We start from the raw sequence: 26,412 nt of genomic DNA on the forward strand, positions 1-26,412 counted from the left end.
TCACAAGCTGCTGGAGTCCTGGGCTCTGGCGTAGCTGGACATTTGTAAGCTATTTCCTGCTGTGGTTACTTTACAGCTTACTTTCCCACAAGGAGATTTGTCCTCATTTCAAGCCAAAATCCCTCTGATTGGGCTTTAGTCTGTTAGGCTGGTCTCTTGCCTCAACACAGGCAACAATTAAAAAGATTATACAGGTGGGAGAATGTTCCAGTTCCATCCTGTGTTCTCTTTACTTGCTTGCCTTCTTTCAATCATTCGCTGCTGTCTGATATTTCGATTTTCCTTTGTGAAGTTTAATGAAAAGCTGATAAAACACTAACACAACCCAAACTTTTCTATAGATACCAGCAAATTCCTTGCGGCACTATTCATTGCAAGTCAAAGGATGCACTGTTTTATAAAGGCAGGAACATTATACTATATGAAACATAATGCAATATTCTATTGTTAATGTATAGGTGTGTGGTGCTTAAAGGCTGCAAGGTGTAATTACTCTGCATTCTTCAAATGAATATTTGTGTCAGAATCTGGGACGGTCAATTTGTCAAGCAGTGTTCCCCAGGGACCTGTATAGGGACCTCAGCTTTTCACCATATATATCAATCACTTGGATGAAGAAATAGAAAGTTGTATATCCAAGTTTGCAAATGATACTACGTTAAAAGGCACAGTATGTTCTGTGGATGGGAACAGGAAGTTACAAAGGGACATAGACTAAGTGAGTGGGCAATATTATGACAGCTGGAGTTCAATGTGGGGAAATGTAAGGTCATCCACTTTGGATCTGAAGAAGAAAAATCGGATTATTTTCTTAATTGTGAGAGTTTAGGAACTGTGGAAGAGGAAAGGAATTTAAGTGTCCATGTACAAAAATCACTAAGAGCTAGTACAAAAAGTAATCAAAAGTAATGGAATGTTAGCCAATGTCTCAAGGGGATTGGAATTCAAAAGTGAGGAAGTGATGCTCCAGTTGTACAGAGCCTTGATCAGACCCCATCTAGAGTGCTGCATTCAATTTTGGGCCTTGAACCTCAGAAAATATGGGGTCGATTTTAGGATGGCTGAACAGGTGCATTGGGGGCGGTGGGGCTCGTAAAATCGGGGAATCCCGGAGTGGGTCCGGAGCCCGGCTCCAACCCGCCCACTTCCGGGTTCCCCAGTGACACGTTCGAGTGCGCGCACAGCTCCCGTATGCGGGACTCCCACTGGCAATTAAAGCCGGCGGGATGACAATTTAAATACTTACTTCCCTAGTTGAGGTACTTGACAGACCTCATTGACAGGAGATTTTGGCAGGGCTGCAATTTTCATGGATCCTCAGCGTGTTTCCCGTGCTGTGGGAAACACTGCCTGTTGGAGCAGACATGTTTCAGTCAGCAGCCAGTGGGAGACGCAAAGGATTTTTTGACAGTTGGGGGGGAAACCTCATTTATTGCAGCAGGGCACTCTGTCACTTCAGACAAAGTTTTGGCTGCAACACCTTTGTCTTTCCACTCAAAATTATTAATTTATACCTTAAACTCTGCATTGCAAACACATTTACCTACTTCGCGGACCCCCTCAAACTCACACCGTCAGGATGTGGGGGGGGCGTCATAGCTGCATTCATCACTTCATCCGAGGATGAGCAACATCACCAGCCTCGCCAGGCACGCCGTCCACCTCCGCCACGTGGAGCTCCACAACACAGTGCTGCGCCATAGGCACCTGCACAAAATAGTCGTGCAACTACACATACACCCACTGTAGGGTGACCCAATGGGTGGCATCAAGTGTGGGTGTTCATGGAGAACCTCATGAAAGGGACTTATTGCATGAGCCGGTCAAGAATGGCCAAGACGTGGCAGTAGTGGTGACAATATAATATTTAATGTGAGTTGAACCAAAATCAAATATAAATATAAAACATGACAAACCGTCAAACCCCCTTGTGCATCCCCTTCATGCTCACGAAACCTTTGCCTTACACTTCCAATACTCCTACGTGATGCATCTCCTGTGGCTGCAGCAGAGGTAGTGGCAGGTTGGGTGAGGGTGACCGTGAAAGAGATGCATCAGAGGGTGAGTATGAGACAGAGCCATGAGATTATATGAGGATTGGGTTGAGTGGTAGTGGTGGGATGAGTACTGGAAAGGTGAGTAAGTGCAGGCAAGTTGAGGATGAGGTTTGAGTGGATGTGAAGAGTGATGTGATAGATTAGTGTTGACAGTTAGCAGAAGGAGTTGTGGGGTGGGGGCGGTGATGTGGAAGATGGAGTGTAGGAGAATGAGTAAGTGTGCTCACTTTGGCTGACCTAGTGAGGTCATTGAAGCGCTTCCTGCACTGTATCCAGGTGCGGGATATGTTGCTGGTGCTGGTGACCTCCTCGAGTCGGGCCTTCTTGGTGGCAGAGGCCACTTCCTCCCATCTGCTGGGTAGAAGATCTCTCTCCTCCTCCTCACCCCATCCAGTAAGACCTGGAGTGAGGCATCATTAAACCTGGGAGTAGCCTTTCCCCTGTGCTGCTCCATGCTGTAATTTTGGCTGTTTGCTGCAGGAGCAGCATTAGAGGACTGTCCCTTTAAATAGGGCTCCTCCAGCTGACAGCCTATGACTGCGCAGGTTTCCAACGGGAAACCCGGAGGCCAAGTGGCTTCAATTTACTCGCAATCGCGTGGGGAACCCACCGATTTTACTGGGCGGGTTACCCACGCGCCCAGTCGACCCCCCGCTGCCAACCCGCCTCCCTGGTAATATCGGGGCCTATATATTGGTTTAAGAAGGGGTAGAGCGCAGATTCTCCAGAATGATACCAGTGCTTAAACGATTTAATTATGAGGACAAGTTGCATACATTTGGTTTGTGTTCCCTTGAGTTTAGAAGGTTGAGTGGTGATCTAATCGAGGTGTTTAAGATGATAAAGGGATTGATAGGGCTGATACAAAGAAACTATTTCTTCTGATGGGGGAATCCCGAACAAGAGGACAAGAGCATTCAAACCATTCGGACAACTTCTATGTCAATGATACTCTGACAATACTGACTCAGAAGCTGCTATGAAACCACACTGCACACCAAAGTGTCAAATGTGATAAAAGTGATTAATTTAATTCTCAACACAATAATTGCCTTCCATTCATTTCTTACCCAAGTGATCAACCCGTAGTGTTTTTCTTTAAAGAAGGTTTACCAACTCTGCTACTTCCTTAGGTGCTCCCTTAGTGGCTGCAACAAAACAGTTAGAAGGCTGCTGCTTCTCATGTTGGGACCCTTGAGATGCTCGTGGCCGGTGAATTCTGGATACTCAAGTCGGCGAGGGGCCGACTGCAGACTGCAGCACCTCGGTTGATGCCGGAGCATTCTGGCCCAGTAGACTTGCTGGTACCATGGCAGGTATTGGTTGAGGGGTGGCGATGGTGCAGACATGCTGACATCCTGAGAGAGGATAACGTGTACTGCTCCCCTAATGCTACTGGCACTCCCGTGGGACTTAAGGTCATTACTTCCACTGGCCTGCAGACGATAAGTGACTCCTTGAAAGCCCCCATCTATTCAGTCCACCAATCTCTCCAAGGTGGAGCCCAGAGTTTGCATGACAGTCATTTGAGTTTTCACAAAAGCTATAAAGGCTGGTGACATTGACTCCCTTTGTGAGGGCCCGGCTGCAGCGTCTCTGGAGATGAGCATAATCTCCAGTATAGACTTCAGAGTGCTGATACCATGTGAGATGATACCATACAAGCTGGAATTTGACTCCTCCATACTTGCAGCCATAGCGCTGAAACTCCTTAGCAGGCCTTCCAATATTTCATAGAACTACATATGTGAGGCAGACAGTTTTCTTTACATGGCTGGGCCCCTGAAGTCCTTATCTCTGTACTGCTCACAAGAGCCAGGAGAAGACCTCACCCTCTGGCGAGCTGTCTCATGGGCTATCCCTGCCATCAGAACCTGCTGTTGCTCACTCGTGCTGGGTTTTTCATCACGTGCAGACCCCACTCCCTCACTATCTAACATACGCGGAGTACCAATGTCTGATCTGGTGTCCAGGATGAAGCGCGTGACAGTGCATCCTCAGGAGGATTGTCCTCCTCCGAGGTGCCATCTGCAGGAGCCTCTTGCTGCCAAGAAGAGAAAAGGGACTAATATTAGGGTGACAGATAGAAGCTGGACATTTGTAGGTGAGAGTCTTGAGAAAGCAGCTTAAAGTTGTGAAGCTTGCTGCATATTTGCTAAGGTGAATGAAGGATTACCAGTAACATGCAGACATCCTGCTCAGGTAAGCTGCCAGCCTCACCTTCACCGATGCTCATGGCTCTCCTGGGCCACTGATCTCCAGGGCTTCTTGCTCCGCTTGGGTGTGAGCCTCAATGTTGGGTACTCTCTCGCCCTGGCATTATGCGCTGTCATGTCCTGCAGAAAGAGAGGGTGAGAGTTAATGAGTGGCTGTTGAAAAGGTAAGTGGAGATGTGGGGGGCTTGTGTGCATAATGCATGTGTTCAGAGTTGGAGAAGAAGCAAGATGGAATGGGGATGGGGAGGTGATGAATGTAAAGCCAAGTGTATGTAGTGAAGTAAGGAAGGAGCACTGGGAGGAGCTGGTTTTTGTGCAAGTGCTAGATGTGAGAAAAGAATGATGTTACTGTGTGGTGTGAATAGAGCAAAAGAAGAGTTGAGTGTGTTTAGAATAAAAAAGAGAGTTGTTGCAGTGTGCTCTTGTGATTGTATGCTGAAGGATGTGAAGGGGGGGAAGGAATTTGTAAGAGTGATGGGGAGGGGATGAAAGGAATGCTGTTGAGCAAGCTGGAGTGGTGAAAAGCTGTACTCACCCATGCTGCTCTTGTGGGGTCATTGAACCTCTTCCTACACTGAGCTCAAGTCCTGGGGGTGATGCTGGGCACTGACACTGTCAGCCACCTCTGTCCCAGCCTGCTTCATAGTGGCCTTGGGGATGTTCCAGGAGTTGCTGGGAACCATTGCTCCCTCCACGCCCTGACATCCACCACAAAGCCAGGGGGCAGCCCTGCGACTCATCTGTGCTGCCACAATATTTTCCATAGTTGTTCAGGTGCAAATGAAAGCAGGAAATGCAACCTTGCTTTAAGAGGTGCATCCCTACTTTAAATAGCTCTCCTGAGGCCCACCGGAAATTGCACGATCAGGATGGCAGCCCGTTAATCAGATGGAAATGAGGCCTGGGAGTTAAAATCACATAGGCCTCACGCTCGTGACGTCATAGGGGGATTTTCATCCACCTCGCCCCCTACCCACTAGATTCGTGCCCTGAGATAAAATCGGGGCTTCAAACTCTGACGACTTACTGACGCCACCACATAAGAAACATAATAAATTTTGTTGACAATAACAGATCATTTGCAATACTGTAAGAGGACTTGTCTTTCACACTAATTCAAATGCTTTTCTGGGATTCTGAATTTATTTTACAATTTAAGTCTCTTTCCTAAATACTCAGAGTGTTGATATATTCCTTTGTTTATACAAAAATCCTAGATATTGTTTTAATTTCATTTAACTTGTCACTATGTCACGAATAGAACATTAGCTGGAATTCACTGAGTTTTGGAGTGCTATTTTTAAATGTAGACACATTAAACAATTCAGTAAAAGAAAAGTTATATTTCTTTGTTGTTCAACAGATTTAAAGTCACTGCATTAAGACAGAATTAGGTCACACACTTAAAAAACAAAAAATCAATTTGCAATGAGGGTGTAGTTTATATGTGAGTTCATTTTTTTTTCCAGTGCAAGGGTATCAAATTTTGGATGCGGTCTATATGCACATCTTATAACTGAACATTTAACCAGTAATAATTTTGATTTTCTCAAATGAGAGAAATAAAGGGGTTGTGTCATATTTTGATGTTATAGTAACATAGTAACAGTTTCAGACAGGAGAAGACCTTCAGTCCATTTAGCCCACCTATGCAAAATACTCCCTTGGTTCCCAGGAATAACCCTGAACACTATTTGTTGACAAGAACCTGCTGAATTCCTTCTTGAAAGCCATTATCATTTCTTTTTTCACTGTGCTGGTAATCTGTTTCACACACTTACCACCCTTTCAGTGGTTCCTTCTGCATTTCCTATTTTCTTTTATTGTCCTTAATTTGTAAATATGATCTTCTGATTAAATTCTGTACATGGGAGAAAATCTTACCTGGATACAATTTGTCCAAATCTTTCATAATATTCAACACTTTTATCAGATTTTTGTCTCAGTCTTCTCTTTTCAAGGGAGAAAAGACCCAGGGTGGTCAATCTGTCCCTATACATCATTCCCTTAAGTTTTGGGATCAACCATTTAGCTTTGTCTCTATATCCCCTCCAATAACTGAGCATACTTTTGAAATAGGGAGACCAAAACTGCATACAATACTCCAAATGTGGTCTCATCAGGGCCAAATACAGTTTTAAAATGACCTCTCTAGATTTACATGTTATACTCCTTGCTAGGCATCTCAACATTCTGCTTACTTTTATAACAATCTGGGAACATTATGCTGATGGTTTTAGTGACCTGTCCACTAAAATCCAAAGGTTGAACCAAAGTGAAAATTCTAAAAACCACAGTATTATCTTTTAATCATTCTTTATGTTGAAGAGATTACAAGAAGAAAAATTGATTAAAGAATAGGTATTGAATCCATATCTATAAGGGAACCACAAAAGTAAGCCATATTGTACAATGATTTTAACGGCCTCCTCTCTATGACTTTCTCTCTTAATGTAATGTTGTACCCAACCTTTTTATTAACTTTATTTATCAAGGGAAACACAGAGGCCCCGATATTAATGGAAAGGATGCGGAGGGCACTGTAGCGCGGGGAAAACCCAGCAAGGCCGGGGACGTGGAGGCCCTGCCTATCTTAATGGCAGGGCCTCATTTTAAAAATCTGCTGCAGACTCCCACCCGACAGTCGGCCAAATGGACAGCCTGACCAGCAGGTGGGAGCACACAAAAGCAGCAGCAGGGGACGGTCCCCGGCAGTCAGTACAGGACGGAAGCTCCGGACCACCATCGGGTGTGGTGGGGGGGTGGTGGGAGAGCAAACATTGGAGCTGCCATCGGTGAAGGGAGAGAGAAGGCAACGGGGCCGCGATCGGGAGAGGAGAGAGAAGGCAACGGGGCCGCGATCGGGAGAGGAGAGAGAAGACAACAGGGTGGTGATCGGAGGGGAGAGAGAAGGCAATGGGGCCGCGATCGGGAGAGGAGAGAGAAGGCAATGGGGCCGCGATCGGGAGAGGAGAGAGAAGACAACAGGGTGGTGATCGGAGGGGAGAGAGAAGGAAACGGGGCCGCGATCGGGAGAGGAGAGAGAAGGAAACGGGGCCGCGATCGGGAGAGGAGAGAGAAGACAACAGGGTGGTGATCGGGGGGGAGAGAGAAGGCAACGGGGCCGCGATCGGGAGAGGAGAGAGAAGACAACAGGGTGGTGATCGGGGGGAGAGAGAGAAGACAACAGGGTGGTGATCGGGGGGAGAGAGAGAAGGCAATGGGGCCGCGATCGGGAGAGGAGAGAGAAGACAACAGGGTGGTGATCGGGGGGGAGAGAGAAGGCAATGGGGCCGCGATCGGGAGAGGAGAGAGAAGACAACGGGGTGGTGATCGGGGGGGAGAGAGAGAAGGCAATGGGGCCGCGATCGGGAGAGGAGAGAGAAGGCAACGGGGCCGCGATCGGGAGAGGAGAGAGAAGACAACGGGGTGGTGATCGGAGGGGAGAGAGAAGGCAACATGGTCACGATCCAGGCTGTGGGAGGCCGAAGGCTTCATTGTGAGGCCTGTGGGAAGCACTCCTGCTCTTATGGCCCACAAAGGGTGCAAAAAGGAGCAGATCTTTAGCACTTACATTGGCCAGTCGGATCCTCTTGCCTCGGATCTGCTGCCGGGAATCCCATAGCGTGGCCTTCCCATGACTTACTGTTAAATTTAAGACGTGCGCCGATGATGTCATTGGGCCGCGACTTTTGAATGTTCATTAGGCCCCAGCCTGCCTTTTGCCCAAGCCTGGTCGATGGCCTGATTTTTCTTTGTTAAATTTTAAACGGGTGGGAATGGGTTGGATTGGGGGTGGGATGCTCGAAAATAGGATATTTAACTGCCCCCGCAACTCTCTCTCGCCTGTCATGGTAGGGAGGGGATTAAAATTGAGGTCTGTAAGTATCCAGTTTTATCAATAGCTTCAGCCACAAATCCTGGCACAGTTTCTCCTTATGTCTGGAACTGTGCACAGCTGCTAATGTGGTAGATCAGGGGAGTTAACTGCAATAAGATTATTAATATGATTCATAGGCCTTAAAGATAGAGCAGAGCTCTCACACCAATGGTCATAGTGCATGGCATCAGAATGAAGATATCTTTATTTGGAAGAGCAATATAATGTTTTATTGTGTCTTGTCCAAAATATGGCAAGGCAGTGATAGTCAACAAAGTTCCAATAAATATATGGGGCTCGACATTAGCAGGGCGGCGGGTTCTCACTGGGAGGTTGACTGGGTGCGTGGGTAACGCGCCCAGAAAATCTGGGTGCTCCGCACGTAATTACAGGATAATTGGAGCCACTTACCTGTGCTTCCGGGTTTCCCGCTGGGGAGCTGCGCGGCGGGCGGACTGCGCATGTGCAGTAAGGTCTATCAGCTGGAGGAGCTCTATTTAAAGGGGCAGTCCTCCACTGACTGATGCTGCAGAAAATAGGAAAAATTACAGCATGGAGCAGCCCAGGGGGAAGGCTGCTCACAGGTTTAATGATGCCTCATTCCAGGTCTTACTGGATGGGGTGAGGAGGAGGGGGAGGACAGAGATCTTCCCCCCGGCGGGCGGGAGAAAGCGGCCTGCCTCTGCCACCAAGAAGGCCTGGTTCGAGGTGGCAGAGGAGGTCACCTGCACCACCAACATATCGCGCACCTGCATACAGTGCAGGAGGCGCTGCAATGACCTAAGTAGGTCAGCCGAAGTGAGTACACTTACTCATTCCCCTACACTCCGTCTGCCACATCACCGCCCCCACTCCACATCTCCTTCTGCACTGCCAACACTATTCTATCACATCACCCCTCATACCCACTCAAAGCTCATCCTCATCTTACCTGCACTTACTCACCTTGCCAGTACTCATCCCACCACTACCACTCAACCCAATCCTCATACAGTCTCATGACTGTATCTCATACTCACCCTCTGATACATCTCTTTCACGGCCAGCCTCACTCAACCTGCCACTACCTGTGCTGCAGCCACAGGGCATGCATCACATATGTGCAGTAGGAAGCGTAAGGCAAATTTGTTGTGAGCATGAAGGGTGTTTGAGGGTTTGTCATGGTGTTTACCTATATTTGATTTCTGATCAACTCACATAATATATTATATTGTTACCACTACTGCCACGTCTTTGCGAATCTTGTCTGGTTTGTGCAATAATGCCCTTTCCTGAGGATCACCATGAAGACCCACAACTGATGCCACCCATTGTGTCACTGCAGAGTGGGTGTAGGTGTATTTGCAGGGCTCTTTTGTGCAGACGACTGAGAGACGTCGGTGATGTCCGCGGTGGCATCCTGGAAGGATGCGGAGGAGAAGTTGTTGAGGGCAGTGGTGACTTTGACAGCGACAGGTAAGCAGATAGTGCTCGGGCCAGCCGGGAGCAGCTCGGCATGAAGGAGGCTGCAGATGTCCATGACTACATGTCCACGGAAGCTGAGCCTCGGTCTGTGGACCCTGTGGCGACGGTAGTGCCCCCTGCGACGCATCTCTCTCTGCGGTAGCCCTCCCTCTTGCTGTGCAGGTGGATGTGTCACAGCACTGTGTTGTGGAGCTCCATGTGTCAGAGGCGGACAGCATGGCCGGCGAGGCTGGTGATGCTGTTCGCCCTCCGAGGAGGTCATGACTGCAGCTACGGCAGCCCCCATCTGGAAGTTTGCGGGGGTCCGCAAGGTAGGTAAATGTGTCCGGACACGGGGGTAAGTGTGCAAGTTAATGCATTTGATTGTTAGGAGGAGGGTGGTGGAAGCCAAGCTTTGTCCAAAGTGACAGAGTGGCCTCCTGCAATGAGTGAGGGTCTCCCTCCCCCACCTGTCAAATGGACCTTTGCAACTGCCACAGGCTGATAGCTGCAACACATCCATTTCAACTGGGAGTGTTTCCTGCAGTATGGGAAACAGTCTCAATTAATTGCAAAATCTGATCCATCCTAAAATATCAGGTCAATCGTGGTGTAAACAACCTGAAGTACCTGTTTAAGTACTTTAAGTGGCACCCCACCGGCTTTAATTGTCGGCGGGAGTCCCACATGCGGGGGCTGCACGCTCATCTGAGTGCATCACTGGGGAACCCGGAAATGGGGCGGGTTGGAGCTGGGCTCAGGACCCGCCCCGGGAATCCCGGATTTTCGCAGCCCCCCCGCCACGAATGCACCCGATCGCAGATGTGAAAATAGAGCCCATGGTATCTGAAAATGAAGGAGTAACCTGAAAGTAAATGGCAAGGTCCAACTGGGCAACAGAAAGAATAATTGCTTGAAACAGGAAAGAATGTCCCAACCGACATAGTCTAGAGGAGGAATAGGCAGCTAAAGCAAACAGTTGGATTGTGAAGAAGCCTCACGGGGTCATCAGTGGAGAGTTTAAATAAAAGAAGTTTGTCTCCCGTGCCAGAAATCCAGGTGAGGCACAGAGAGTTGGGCTATCATCTAACCATCATGGAAATATAGGCCAATTTGACCACACAGGACATTATGCCAAAAGGTGTCTTTATATTTAAACAGTCAAATATCCATATTTGAAAAAGTATTAACTTTTTGTACAAATGAGTGCACTTTAATTAGTCACTTCTGTGCTCTGCGAAATTTACTTTGTGAAATTGTGCACCTGCAGCCCATGGAAAATCATGGACTGGGAGCTTGCAATTTTACCATCTGTGCTCCCAGTGCATGTTGGAAGTGCAGAATCAGAATTGTTTAAACCCAAGACTGAAGAATACTCACTGCTATCCAGAAATACCAGCAGTCACTGCTATCCAGAAATACCAATAGTCAATGCTTTCCAGGAGCCTGTTCCGAGTGGTAAATCTATGGAACATTGATTCCTTCAAATGCAAATTAGATAGATTTCTTACAGAAACTAATATTTTGGGATATAGTGCATAAGTAATTTGAGGCATGACAGGCTCAGTTTGGATTCCGCCAGGGCCACTTGGCTCCAGACCTAATTACAGCCTTGGTCCAAACATGGACAAAAGAGCTGAATTCCAGAGGTGAGGTGAGAGTGAGTGCCTTTGACATCATGGCAACATTTGACCGAGTGTGGCATCAAGGAGCCCTAGTAAAATTGAAGTCAATGGGAATCAGGGGGAAAACTCTCCAGTGGCTGGAGTCATACCCAGCACAAAGGAAGATGGTAGTGGTTGTTGGAGGCCAATCATCTCAGCCCCAGGACATTGCTGCAGGAGTTCCTCAGGGCAGTGTCCTAGGCCCAACTATCTTCAGCTGCTTCATCAATGACCTTCCCTCCATTATAAGGTCAGCAATGGGGATGTTCGCTGATGATTGCACAGTGTTCAGTTCCATTCGCAACACCTCAGATAATGAAGCAGTCCGTGCCCGCATGCAGTACGACCTGGACAACATCCAGGCTTGGGCTGATAAGTGGCAAGTAACATTCGTGCCAGACAAGTGCCAGGCAATGACCACCTCCAACAAGAGAGAGTCTAACCACTTCCCTTTGACATTCAACGGCATTAGCATCACCATTGACATCCTGGGGTAACCATTGACCAGAAATTTAACTGGACTACAAGAGCAGGTCAGAGGCTTGGTATTCTGCAGCGAGTGACTCAACTCCTGACTCCCCAAAGCCTTTCCACCATCTACAAGGCACAAGTCAGGAGTGTGATGGAATACTCTCCACTTGCGAGTGCAGCTCCAACAACACTCAAGAAGCTCAACACCATCCAGGACAAAGCAGCCCGCTTGATTGGCACCCCATCCACCACCTTAAACATTCACTTCCTCCACCACCAGCGTACCGTGGTTGCAGTGTGTATCATCTACAGGATGCACTGCAGCAACTCGCCAAGGCTTCTTCGACAGCACCTCCCAAACCCGGAACCTCTACCACAGACTTATGGTATTGTGCAGAAAAATGAGACTTATCAATGTTAGATTGAGCAATCTTTTAGAAATATGGTAATGTCTTGAGAATTATAGTAAAAAGAAGAGTATGCTGAGCTTGATATGTTTTTTGTGATTCAGTATCATATCATAGTATCATAGCATGTCACAGCACAGAAGGAGAGCAATTGGCCCATCGTGCCTGTGCCAGCTCTTTGAAAGAGCTATCCAATTAGTCCCATTCCCCTGCTCTTTTCCCATAGCTTTGTAATTTCTTTCCCTTCAAGTATTAATCCAATTTCCTTTTGAAAGTTATTATTCAATCTGCTTCCATCACCCTTTCAGGCAGTGCATTCCAGATCATAACAACTCGCTGCGTAAAAAAATATTTCCTCATGCCGCCTCCGGTTCTTTTGCCGTTCACCTTAAATCTGCGTCCTCTGGTTACCGACCCTTCTGCCACCGGAAACAGTTTCTCCTTATTTACTCTATCAAAACCGTTCCTGATTTTGAACACCTCTATCAAATCTCCTCTTAATCTTCTCTGTTCTAAAGAGAACAACCCCAGCTTCTCCAGTCTCTCCACGTGACTGAAATCCCTGGTACCATTCCATAAAATCTATTTTTTTATTTGTTCATGGGATGTGGGCATCGCTGGCAAGGCCAGCATTTATTGCCCATTCCTAATTGCCCTTGAGAAGGTGGTGGTGAGCCGCCTTCTTGAACCGCTGCTGTCCGTGTGGTGAAGGTTCTCCCACAGTGCTGTTAGGAAGGGAGTTCCAGGATTTTGACCCGGTGACGATGAAGGAACGGCGATATATTTCCAAGTTGGGATGGTGTGTGACTTGGAGGGGAACGTGCAGGTGGTGTTGTTCCCATGTGCCTGCTGCCCTTGTCCTTCTAGGTGGTAAAGGTCGTGAGTTTGGGAGGTACTGTCAAAGAAGCCTTGCCGAGTTGCTGCAGTGCATCCTGTGGATGGTACACACTACGGCCACTGTGCGCCGATGGTGGAGGGAGTGAATGTTTAGGGTGGTGGATGGGGTGCCAATTAAGCGGGCTGCTTTGTCTTGGATGGTGTCGAGCTTCTTGAGTGTTGTTGGAGCTGCAGTCATCCAGGTCAATGGAAAGTATTCCATCACACTCCTGACTTGTGCCTTGTAGATGGTGGAAAGGCTTTGGGGAGTCAGGAGGTGAGTCACTCGCCACAGAATACCCAGCCTCTGACTTGCTCTTGTAGCTACAGTATTTATATGGCTGTTCCAGTTAAGTTTCCTCTCTAAAGCCTTGACATCCTTCCTAAAGTGTGGTGCCCAGAATTGAACACAATACTCCAGCTGAGGCCTAACCAGTGTTTTATAAAGTTTTAGTATAACTTCTTTGCTTTTGTATTCTATGCCTCTATTAATAAAGCTCAGGATCCCATATACTTTTTAACAGTCTTCTCAACTTGTCCTGCCACCATCAAAGATTTGTGTACATACATCCCCAGGTCTCTTTGTTCCTGTGCCCCCTTATAATTGTACCATTTCGTTTATATTGTCTCTCCTCATTCTTCCTACCAAAATGTCTCACTTTACACCTCTCTGCATTAAATTTCATCTGCCATGTGTCTGCCCATTTCACCAGTCTGTCTATGTCCTCCTGAAGTCTGTTACTATCCTCCACATTGTTTACTACATTCCCGAGTTTCATGTCATCTGCAAACTTTGAAATTATATCCTGTATACCCAAGTCCAGGTCATTAGTATATATTAAAAAGAGCATTGGTTCTAATATCGACCCCTGGGGATCACCACTGTATACTTCCCTCCAGTCTGATAAACAGCCGTTCACCACTACTCTCTGCTTTCTGCCCCTTTCTGCACATGCTCCTAACGAACGTTGGCAGCATGTAGAGTAGGGAGATTATGACGTAAATCATTGTGCAACGCTAATTTGAAGCAGCCGACGGCATTTTGTAACTCCATGTTCCATCCAATGCACAGCTGAACAGGACTAAAATGACATGAAGACTCTCCCCACCAACGCTATATAATGGGATCATGCAGGAGTTACAGTTTAATTGCTGCATTAGTTATTGTGGCTGCTGGTACGATTGTGCGTGCTTGTGGACGCTTCTGATACTTGGAGAAAGTTGCAATATTCTATAGTGGTCTGGATGGTCTTACAGTACTGTTAGTAGCATTTAAAAGAATGTGCTGGCCAAAGTTGTTTCTAGACATGGGTGGCCTGCTAGGGCTTCCTCTGGGAATTGAACATGACTGGGAGCATGCAGAGAGGGCACGCAGAGCAGCGCCAGCTGCCAGACAAGGGAGGAAGAGGAGGAGAAGGAAGAGACGGAGGAGGAGGAGAAAGAGACGGAGGAGGAAGTGGAGGAAGATGTAAGGAGGCAACAAGGTAGGCAGGCCCTGTCTGCCAGGGCTCTGCGTGATCCGATGATTAATGAGCGATACCAGTAACCTCAACGACACCCCCCCATACACCAACCGTCCCACACTCCTTACCTTTCCTCTCCCACGTGACCATCAAATCGTCCTCCTTATGATCACACATTGCTTCCTCCCTCAGCTCATCACAAGAATGAAAACCAACACCAAATCCAAATTCATAGATTTACACATGAAATGATTCAAACAAACTGATACTATTCTCCCTTGTACATTCCCTTACTGCCTGTTGTTCATGTGCCTTTACCTTTCCCAGTGCTCCTACGAGGTGCATCCCCAGTGGCTGGAGCATGGGCGGTGGAAGGCTGCTGACCTTCAATTGAGGAGAGCGCAGATGGTCGTGGAGGACGACCTCGAGGAGCTCTGGGCCGGGAGGGCCCGTCTTCAGACTGCACCATCTCGGCCTGGGCTGCAGCAGTCTGGCCTGGCTGGTTGACAGGCAGCAGCAAATGGTATTGGCGGAGTGGCAGGGGTGGGAGCAGGAATGTTGTCATCCTAAGAGAGGACAACAGGTTCGTCTTCCATGGCGCCACTGCCACTTTCCCATGGTGGGGCCTTGGCAATCCTGGTGATCTGTTGGAGAACAGATTGCTGGACTGCGATGATGCTCTGGAAGCCCCGTTCCACAGTGGAACCCAGAGCCACGATAGCAGCAGTCTAAACTTCCAAATGCAGCAGTCAGACCTTTGATGGCAAATGTTTGTGCTGCAATGGATGTTGTGACATCGGTCATCAGATGCTGCATTATGGTGGGTTCCACAAGTGTGCTGATGGAGGTGACCACCCGTTCCATGTGGGAAAGGATGGGCTCCAAGCTCTGTGCAAAGCCCAGTGCTATGTTGGAGCTGGACTCCTTTATGCCCCTTGACATTGTGCGCAGGCTTTCTGGCAGGCTTTCCAGTGCACCAAGCATTTGGTTGTGTAAGCCCATCAGCCTTTTTCTGTAGCCTGACCCATCGATGTCATCATCTGACTCCTCTGCAGCAGAACTAGTGTGTGACCTGGCCCTCTGGCAAGCTGATACCTACGGTATCTGCTCCCTCCGCCCTGGCTCCTGCACACTTGTGCCCGGAGTCTCACCATGTGCAGATCCCTCCTCTATCCTAGCCTCTAAAGTATGTGCACTGTCAGTATCTGATCTGGAGGCTGCGAGTGTAAGATCAAGTGACGGTGTGTCTGCATCATCACTGTCATCTTCCACTGCCTTCTCTGACTGTGCCGGTTCCAGTTCTGAAATGACAAAGGGAGACGGTTCAGTTGTGGTGCGAGGAGAGGAGAAAATAAGACGTGCATGCTTACACCATCTGCAGCACGTGAGTCAAAGAAGATTGTGGGCTGAGAGAGAAGTGGGAAACGAGAAGGAAGATTAGGTATGCAGAGCCCCTCATCATCGATACCTCCAGCACCGCCAGTGGCCACGACTGCAGTGACAGCCCATCCAATGACAGACAGCACTGTCTCCTCCATGAGGGTGAGGACTTCTTGGCGTGCCTGTCCTCCCCCAGGTCTTTCCTGCTGCCTAGTGTCGGCGCCACCTTCTCCTGCAACAAAGAGCAAAATGTGTTAGTGAGTGTCCAGCAAGATGTTTGGGTGATGTGGCTGTCATGGTTTAATAGCTGCCAGTGTGTGTGACCTGTGAATTGTGGGTGTGTGGCTTGCAACAGTGGGAAAGTGTGAGGGTGAGATGCAGCATGTGATTCGTAGGGTTGTGTACTGATTGAAAACGTTTGTTGGTAGGTGGGTGATGGGGGTGTAGTGCATGGAGCAGTGTTTGGGGCTAGTGGTGCAGTTCGTAGGAGATGCCACTGACAGTTGAACTCACTCACCTTGACCACTCATGTCAAATCATTGAACTTCTTCTTGCACTGCATCCATGTGCGTGGTGCGGTGCTTCTGGCGTTTACCTCGTCCGCCACAGCCTCCCACTGCCTCTTCAGCATATGTCTGGAGGGTCTCCTGCCCCCCTGCATTTATAGGAGGGCCTCCTTCTGTCCACCTTTTCCACCAAGGCCTCTCGTGCACCGTCCGAGATCCATGGTGCACGCTTGCTCCCAGGCGCAGCCAATCTTCAATATCTTGCAGCACTTCCCAAAGGAATTCCTGCACCTCCCTTTTAAGAGGTGCAGGCTGCCTTTATGTAGAGCTAGCCACTCCTGATATCAGGGCCCCCTGCTGATGCGTGCAGCAAATCAACAGTGCAGGTTAGCGCTGGCTGCAAGCAGCTATCATTCAAATCATCAGGCAGCACAAATGTTACGTGCTGCCTGCATCGCAACCAATGGGTGCGGATTAATCGTTCACCGCAATCCTAGCGCCCGTTTTCAGGGGTTATCCAATATAACCCCCTACAGCTTTAGTCATCCAGGGAGCTCTAGCCCTTCCTTTCCCCCTTGTGGGAATGTGTCTATTCTGCACCCAAATCATCTCCTCCTTGAAGGCCTCCCATGGCTCAATTACTGTTTTGCCTAACAACTTATGATTCCAATCCACCTGGGCAAGGTCCCTTTTTAACTCAATGAAATTTGCCCTCCTCTAGTTAAGTATTTTTACATTTGATTATTCCTTGTCCTTTTTCATAACTATTCTAAACCTAATGATATTATGATCACTGTTCCCCAAATGCTCCCCCACTGAAACATGCTCCACTTACCTCATTTCATTCCCCAGAAGTATATCTAGCACTGCTTCTTTCCTCATTGGGCTGGAAACACACTGATCAAGAAAGCTCTTTTGTATAAATTTTAAGAATTCCTCCCCACTTTGCCCTTTACACTTTTACTATCTTGGGACAATTGATGTCCCTCGTTATCACTAATCTATAGTTCTTACATCTTTCTGTAATTTGCCTGCAAGTTTGATCCTCTATCTCCCTCCCACTATTTGGTGGTCTATAATACACACCCAGTAGTCTAATTGCTCCTCTATTGTTCCTTAATTCTAATGAGATAGTTTCTGTCTTCCCTTTCCAGTGCTATAATAATTTATTTGATCAATACTGCCACCCCCTCCTTTCTTTCCTTCCTATCTTTCCTGAATACCTTGTAGCCAGGAATATTAAGTACCCAATCCTCCCTTCTTTGAGTCAGCTCTCTGTTATTGCCACTATATCATAGTCCCATGTTACGACTTGTGTCTGCAGCTCACCAACCTTATTTACCATGCTACGTGCATTTATGCATATGCACTCCAAATGCCTAGCAGTTGCTTTCTGTTTGATCTCTCCTATTTCTAAACTATTCTTTACTCTAGTGCTATTTTTCTCTCCCAGTCCTCTGTGCACCATCTTTCTAATGTTTCATTCTGGTGCCCATCCCCCTGCCAAATTAATTTAAACCCTCCTCGACAGCACTAGTTAACCTCCCCATGAGGACATTGGTCCCGGCTCTGTTGAGGTACAACCCATCTGGCTTGTACAGGTCCTTTTTGCCCCAGAACTGGTCCCAATACCCCAGGAATCTGAAGCCCTCCCTCCTGCACCATTTCTCTATCCAAGCATTAACCTGTCTTAACCTATTATTCCTATACTCACAAGTGCATGGCACTGGAAGTAGTTCAGAGATTACTACCTTTGAGGTCCTGCTTTTTAGCTTCCTCCCTAGCTCCTGAAACTCTGACTGTAGAACCTCGACCCTTTTCCTTCCTATGTCATTGGTTCCCACATGGACCACGACTTCTGACTGTTCTCCTTCCCCCCTCAAAATGTTCTGCACCCTCTCAGTGATGTCCTTCACCCTGGCACCAGGGAGGCAACATTCCATGCGGGACTCACGCCTGCAGTTGCAGAAACGTCTGTCTATCCTCCTGACTATTGAATCCCCTATAACAACTGCATTTCTACACGTTCTTGTGCCCCCCTATGCAGTCGAGTCTCCCATGGTGTCGTGGATTTGCTTCTGATTGCACTCCCCCAAGGTGTCAACACCCTCACTGGTATTCAACGCTGAATACCGGTTTATGAGTGCTACACTCCCAGGGGATTCCTGCACTGCCTAACTCTTCCTCCTAGTCTGCCTGATGGTCAACCACACCCTCTCCTCCTGAACTCTCTGTAGCTGTGGGGTGACCAACTCCTGAAATGTGCTATCCACGAAACTCTTAGCTTCCCGTATGCTCTGTAGTGATATCAATTGCGCCTCAAGCTCAGAAACACCCCCGCCCCGCCCCCCCCCGTTTCCCAACTCCAGTTCTCAACATGGGCGACAAAAACAGGGACAACAATACAAACTGACGGTCAGATTTTTAAACAGAAATCTACTGCAGCAGGCTTTTGTAAGTCTCAGATAGTTACAACAGGCCATAGGCAAGCTCAAGCAATGCTTCCATTGTTTGCCCTACTCAGGAGGGCTGCCATAAAATCCAGAAAATGTAATTGAACAGTGGGCGGCCTTTAAAGAGGAGATGGTTCGGGTACAGGCTAACCACATTCCCATGAGGGAGAAAGGTAGGGCAACTAAAGCCAGAGCTTCCTGGATGACAAAAGAGATAGAGAGTAAGATGAAGCGGAAAAAAGAGGTGTATGACAGATGTCAGGTTGAATACACAAGTGTGAACCAGGCAGAATATAGAAAGTTCAGAGGGGAAGTGAAAAAGGAAATAAGAGGGGCAAAGAGAGAATATGAGAATAGACTGGCGGCAAACATAAAAGGGAATCCAAAAGTCTTCTATAGGCATGTAAACAGTGAACAGATAGTAAGAGGAGGGGTGGGGCCGATTAGGGACCATAAAGGAGATCTACTCATCGAGGCGGAGGGGATGGCCGACGTACTAAATCACTACTTTGCATCTGTCTTTACCAAGGAAGAAGATGCTGCCAGAGTCTCAGTAAAGGAAAATATAGTTGAGATACTGGATGGGCTAAAAAATGATAAAGAAGAGGTACTTGAAAGGCTAGCTGTACATAAAGTAGATAAGTCACCCGGTCTGAATGGAATGCATCCTAGATTGCTGAGGGAAGTAAGGGTGGAAATTGCGGAGGTTCTGGCCATAATCTTCCAATCATCCGTAGATACGCGGGTGCTGCCAGAGGACAGGAGAATTGCAAATGTTACACCCTTGTTCAAAAAAGTGTGTAAGGATAAACCCGGCAATTATAGGCCAGTCAGTTTAACCTCAGTGATGGAGAAACTTTTAGAAACGATAATTCGGGACAGAATTAACAGTCACTTGGACGAGTGTGGATTGATTAGGGAAAGCCAGCATGGATTTGTTAAAGGCAAATCATGTTTAACTACCATGATAGAGTTTTTTGATGAGGTAACAGAGAGAGTAGATGAGGCAATGCAGTTGATGTGGTGTATATGGACTTTCAAAAGGCATTTGATAAAGTGCCACATGGTAGGCTTATCATCAAGATTGCAGCCCATGGAATAAAGGGGGCAGTAGCAACATGGATACAGAATTGGCTAAGGGACAGGAAACAAAGAGTAGTGGTGAACGGTTGTTTTTCAGACTGGAGGGAGGTGTACAGTGGTGTTCCCCAGGGGTCAGTGCTGGGACCACTGCTTTTCTTGATATATATTAATGACTTGGACTTGGGTGTACAGGGCACAATTTCAAAATTTGTAGATGGCACAAAACTTGGAAGGTAGTAAACAGTGAGGAGGATAGTGATAGACTTCAAGAGGATATAAACGGGCAGGTGGCGTGGGTGGGCATGTGGCAGATGAAACTTAACGCAGAAAAATGCAAAGTGATGCATTTTGGTAGGAAGAACAAGGAGAGTGTGGGGAATTCCTTATTTTGTGTGATTCTTGGACGCTGGACGAATAGTCAAGCAAAGAAAGTCACCGTCACTCATGGTAGTTTTGTTAATCAAAAGTAATTATTTAATGATGTTATCATTCATATGAGCATTTATGAAGCAAAATCAAACGATACATATGACTTTCCTTTATAAAATTCCATTATGCACTTAATAATTTGCAACATAATTATGTAATGACTTAACAATTCATTCCCACATCAGGCAAATCATTAATACATATACAACCTTTAAACCAAGGCTTTTGCTCATCGAGCCTGAAGGTTGATCAGCTCCTCGATGTCCTCTTCTTCTTGCATGATGTTCACCTGCAGTTTCCATTCCTTGTGACTGCCTGGTGGTGAAGAGAAAAGAGAAGAGTAGAGAAGAGGAGAGAGAGAGCCTTCCTCTCTCAAAGTCTTCTTTTTATAATGTTTTTTACCAATAGGACGTAGGATTGGGGAGGTTCATTCTTTTTGTCCAATCGCTCCCTCTTGCTATGCCTCAATCATTAACATATCTCAATGATTGACAGTTTAGGCTTTGATCATGTGACTAGAAACCCTTTGATGTAGAAAAGACCATGGGGTCAATTTTAGGATGGCTGAGCGGGTGCGTTCGTGGCAGGGGGTTCCTAAAATTGGGGAATCCCGGAGCGGGTCCGGAGCCCGGCTCCAACCCACTCACTTCCGGGTTCCCCAATGACGTGAATCGGTGTGCGCGCAGCCCCCGCGTACGGGACTCCCACCGGCAATTAAAGCCGGCGGGATGACAGTTTAGATAGTTAGGGAGGTACTTGAGGTCGTTGACAGACCTCATTGGGAAGAGATTTTAGCAGGGATGTGATTTTGGACTCTCCTCAGCGTGTTTCCCATGCCGTGGAAAACACTCCCTGTTGTTGCAGACGTGTTTCAGTCAGCAGCCATTGGGAGGTGCAGAGGATTCCATGACAGTTGGGGGGAATATCTCATTCATTGCAGCAGGGCACTCTGTCACCTCAGACAAAGTTTTGCCTGCCACAGGGTTGTCTCCACGCTCAAAATTATTACATCATACCCTAAACTCTGCTCTCCAAACACATTTACCTACTTTGTGGACCCCCTCACACTCACACCGTCAGGATGTGAGGGGGAGGGGGTGGTTCCATAGCTGCATTCATCACTCCATTGGAGGACGAGCAACATCACCAGCCTCGCCAGGCATGCCATCTACCTCCACCATATGGAGCTACACAACACAGTGCTGCACAACAGGCACCTGCACAAAGTAGTCGTGGAACTACACATACACCCACTGTAGGGTGACCCAATGGGTGGCATCAAGGGTGTTCATGGAGAACCTCATGAAAGAGTCTTATTGCACAAGCCAGTCAAGAATGGCCAAGACGTGGCAGTAGTGGTGACAATATAATATGTAATGTGAGTTGATCAGAAATCAAATATAAGTAAAAACCATGACAAACCCTCAAACATCCTTGTGCATCCCCTTCATGCTCACGACACGTTTGCCTTACGCTTCCTACTACACATACGTGATGCATGCCCTGTGGCTGCAACAGGTAGTGGCAGGTGGGGTGAGGCTGACCGTGAAAGAGATGCATCAGAGGGTATGTATGAAACGAGCCATGAGATTGTATGAGGATTGGGTTGAGTGGTAGTGGTGGGATGAGTACTGGGTGAGGAAGTGCAGTTAAGATGAGGATGAGGGTTCAGTGGATGTGAGGAGTGATGTGATAGAGTAGTGTCGGCAGTGCAGAAAGAGATGTGGGGTGGGGGCGGTGATGTGGCAGATGGAGTGTAGGTGAATGAGTAAGAGTAGAATCATAGAATCATAGAATCATAGAAGTTACAACATGGAAACAGGCCCTTCGGCCCAACATGTCCATGTCGCCCAGTTTATACCACTAAGCTAGTCCCAATTGCCTGCACTTGGCCCATATCCCTCTATACCCATCACTTCGGTTGACCTGGTTCGGTCATTGAAGCGCCTCCTGCACTGTATGCAAGTGCGTGATATGTTGGTGGTGCTGGTGACCTCCTCTGCCACCTCGAGCCAGACCCTCGTGGTGGCATAGGCAAGCTATTTCCTCCTGTCCGCCGGGTGGAAGATCTCCTTCCTCTTCCTCCTCCTCACCCCATCCAGTAAGACCTGGAGTGAGGCATCATTAAACCTGGAAGCAGCCTTCCCCCTGGTCTGCTCCATGCTGTAATTTTGCCTATTTTCTGCAGCATCAATCAGTGGAGGACTGCCCCTTTAAATAGAGCTCCTCCAGCTGACAGCCTATGATGCGGGTGTGCAGTCCGCCCGCTGCACAGCTTTCCAGCGCGAAACCCAGAAGCCAAGGTAAGTGGCTTCAATTTACTTACGATCGCGTGCCAAGTGCACTGATTTCACTGGGTGGGTTACCCACGTGCCCAGTCGACCCCCCGCTCCCAACACGCCTCCCTCCTAATATCGGGCCCCATGTTCAAATGATGGGTTTGAACACATGGGGCCCGATATTAGGAGGGAGGCGTGTTGGGAGTGGGGGGCACCTCACATTTCTATACCTAGACATTCTTAATGGTCCTTGCTTCTCCAATTTTGATTGCTTCAATGGTTTCAAATCCATTCCTTATACCATTTGACCATATGCTGGATGCAACACTGTTTGATGTTTTACAAATCCCAGTTCTTTTGAACAGATTACCAGATAGGAATGAGAGGCCTATGCTTGTTTTCACTCCTATCGTTGCCTTCCTGATCCGAAGCCTTTGATGTATGTCCTTGTTGCCTTTTCTTACATTACCTCCTGCTGTGTTGAAAAGCTTGTGCTTCCAAAAGCCTACGAGCTTCGAAAACCTGACAACACTTTAAGCTCAATATTATCCATCTAGCTTATATATTTAATAATCTAGGTATCTATTTGCAGTACAAAGTCTTCAATCCCAAAACTCATACTCCTCCATTGCCATCAGCGTCAGTGAGGGAAAATAAGATTTGCGAGAACAGTTTACTATATTATTGTGTTTGCAGGATTTCAAATGTCTTTGTTTAAAAGGGGCACAGTTAACCCTTTCCTTCAAATATCTTTTGTTATAGGGGTTTTGAACCCCACATTCCCTCAAGTTGAATCTTGTGACTGATCCACTTCATACCCTGAGCATTTTCCTTGATTATTAGGTTTTTATCATTGATTCCCGTTTAGAACAGGTTTGCCGTGACATATGCAAAAAGAATATTTCTTTTCCCTGTTTTCTGATTAAATGTCACATTACACATAAGCAAATTATCATAATAAGCATTAGTATACATTGCATACATATCAAAACCATACTAATCATTCTAACCCACGGGTGTTGTCCAACAACCAATTCATTACATTTTCTTCTGTCACCCTTTATCCTGGGACCAGAGAGGACTCCACGTACATTTCTGTGAATTAATCTAATTGCCTCACTCCAGTCAGCAAAGGGAGCACAAAAAATAATGCCCAATATTTCCTATCACATGGGGAAATATCCACTTAAATTAAGAAACTTAAAAAAAACTCATATGCTTATCTAAAACACTACGACAACAGCATTAAATGATCTATTTTAAAGAATAATCCCTTTAAACTGAAAAATGTCCAGAGGAACATGGGAGAGACCTCCTAGCTTTTCTGGAAGCTCAGGGGGTGGGGGAGGAGTCAATCACAATAGCAGTTTTTTTTTAGCTGTACTCCCTTTAAAACACAAGTGCTTTAAAAAAGTTCAAATTGATCTTTTCCCAAAAAGTCTCTGTGCTTTTTTAACAGTGAAAATTTGCACAAAGATCCAAATGCAATTAAGCTTTGGATTATACATTTCAGTGTCTCTGACTTCCAATTTTCAAAACATGAGCCATAAAGGCACAAAAGATATACCAATTTTATCCCTTCATGGTTACCTTGTTATTGCCATCAATCATAAGATCAAAGGGTCAGTTTGCTAATAGCTATCACATTTCACAACCAAGATGATTAAACATATAGGAGTCGATTTTGCAATGGTGGCGGGTTGACAGCAGTGGGGGGGCGGGGGGGAGCGGGGTGGGGGGGTGAAGGTGCGCATGGCAAACCCGTATGAACAAAACTTACCGTTTCCGACGCGATTGTATGTTGATTTCTGATGATTAACGTCCTCTCTGGGTTGACAGGCTGGCTGCCGTCAGGGGCTGCAACGCAAGAGGTGGGGGAGAGAAGGAGAGAGAGCGAGACGGCGCTGGAATGGAAGATGGGGGTGGGGGGGGGATGGTGGGAGAGTGGAAGATCCGGGGGAGAGAATGGCAGATCAGAGGGGAGAGTGGAAGATCGGGGGTAGAGTGGAAGATCGGGGGGGAGGTAAAGTTCGGAGGGGCGAAGAGGGGGACATCAGGAGGACATCGGGGGGGGTGAAGAGGGGGTCATCGGGAGGACATCGGGGGGGGTGACGAGGGGGTCATCAGAGAGGGAGACATCGGACATCAGAGCAGGGTGCAAAGGTGGGTTCATTTTGTGTTTTAACTTCCTTCTATGGTGCTTTATGTAATTTCTTTTGTTTCTTTTTCCCTGATCTGGCCCTTCACGCCTGGTTTCTCAGATAATCTGTCCACAGGTAAAGTGCCTTACGTACTTCAATGAGGTACATTTGGCTCTTTTACTGTCATCCTGCCAGCTTTAATTGCTTCCGAACCCGAACGGAATTTCCGCAATTTTCGGAGCCCCCGCGCTCCCAATGCACCCGCAATTGCCCCCTAAAATTGAGCCCATAGAGTCACTTCAAATGTCTCCATATTTTAACACATCAATTTACACTCACCAATATTCAACACAACTTAAACTTCAAATTATTAAAGCATGTAAGAAACTCAAAATGCCAATTTTTATGTGATAATCTCATGTCCGGAGTTTAAGATATTCACATTGTTTTCTAAGAACCAGAGTTTTACTCGACCACAGTAAAAGTCTGGTTTCCACAATTTATTGGGTTACTTAACCTCAATAACTCCAATTTTAATTCAGCAATATCAGAATTAAACACAAGACAAACAGATAAAGTTATCAATATAGCAAATGCTTAAATTACATCGTCTTTCATTTTGTTCTTTCTCCAAGCGCCTTTCGAAAAAAACTGTAATGTTGAATTTCACTAAAGGAAAAGTTAGTTTTCATATTTAAACAAAATCTTTGTAACATTTCTTTGCCTTGAAAAAGAAAGGGGCCTCAAACAGCCACACAGGCTTTTAAAAGAGCCAGTACAGCCACACAGGTTTCTGAAAGAGATAGTACAGCCACACAGGCTTCTTAAAGAGATAGTACAGCCACACAGGCTTCTTAAAGAGATAGTACAGCCACACAGGCTTCTTAAAGAGATAGTACAGCCACACAGGCTTCTTAAAGAGATAGTACAGCCACACAAGCTTTTTAAAAGAAACAGTAAAAGCCACACAAGCTTTTTAAAAGAGCCAGTACACTGAAAAACAGTGAAACAATAGAAAGGGGACAGGATCTTCCCCTTTCTCCTTCTCTATTTCATCAGACTAATTTAACCTTGATACAGTTTTTCATGTCTGCCAAACTGGGATAGAGCTTGGCTGGTTTCGCCCACCACCGCCCCCCCCCCCCCACCCCCTGCCTGGGTCCTGCCTCCTTGCGGGGGTGCTCCACAGTTTCTGGCAGAATGTCCCTGTTTACCACAGTTGTAACATTTCTTATCAGCATAGATGTTTATTCTGGGTCCCTCTTTTTCCCGTGCTGGAGCTTGCATGGTGCATACCTGCAGGGCTTTTCCTAATTCAGCTATCCTACGTTGACAATGGGAATGAGATATTTCTGGCCCTCGACAACTTTCTTTATTGGCCCTCATCTGTACTTGCGTGGCTGCCTTTAGGTCGTCCTTCTCTAACACTTCCAGTGCACTTTGTTCCAATACCTCACAGCTTTGACTTCTTTCTTTAAAAGCCTCTGCACAGATAACATTATTTGCCCTAGCCTCTTCTCCTCCTGTTCCTTGTTAGAAACATCTTTCAACCTCTTACAATCTTTCTTTAGGTTAGCTACTTCTGTATGTTACCTTTGCTTTTCCTTCTCATCACTTTTGTTTTGTTTGCTGATGGTATGTAGCCATATTTCAGTCTGTTTTGT

At 46.9% G+C, this 26,412-nt stretch overlaps 1 long non-coding RNA gene across 1 annotated transcript; it reads right to left on the bottom strand.

Moving 5' to 3' along the window:
* On the bottom strand, nucleotides 1-26,412 carry LOC137329213 (uncharacterized). The gene is made up of 3 exons (XR_010964909.1): nucleotides 26,342-26,412; nucleotides 4,278-4,393; nucleotides 1-282 (listed from the first exon to the last, which is right to left on the bottom strand). It is a non-coding gene; the product is annotated as an uncharacterized lncRNA (long non-coding RNA).

Source organism: Heptranchias perlo, chromosome 1 (genome assembly GCF_035084215.1).
Source record: "Heptranchias perlo isolate sHepPer1 chromosome 1, sHepPer1.hap1, whole genome shotgun sequence".
In the NCBI taxonomy this organism is placed as follows: domain Eukaryota; kingdom Metazoa; phylum Chordata; class Chondrichthyes; order Hexanchiformes; family Hexanchidae; genus Heptranchias; species Heptranchias perlo.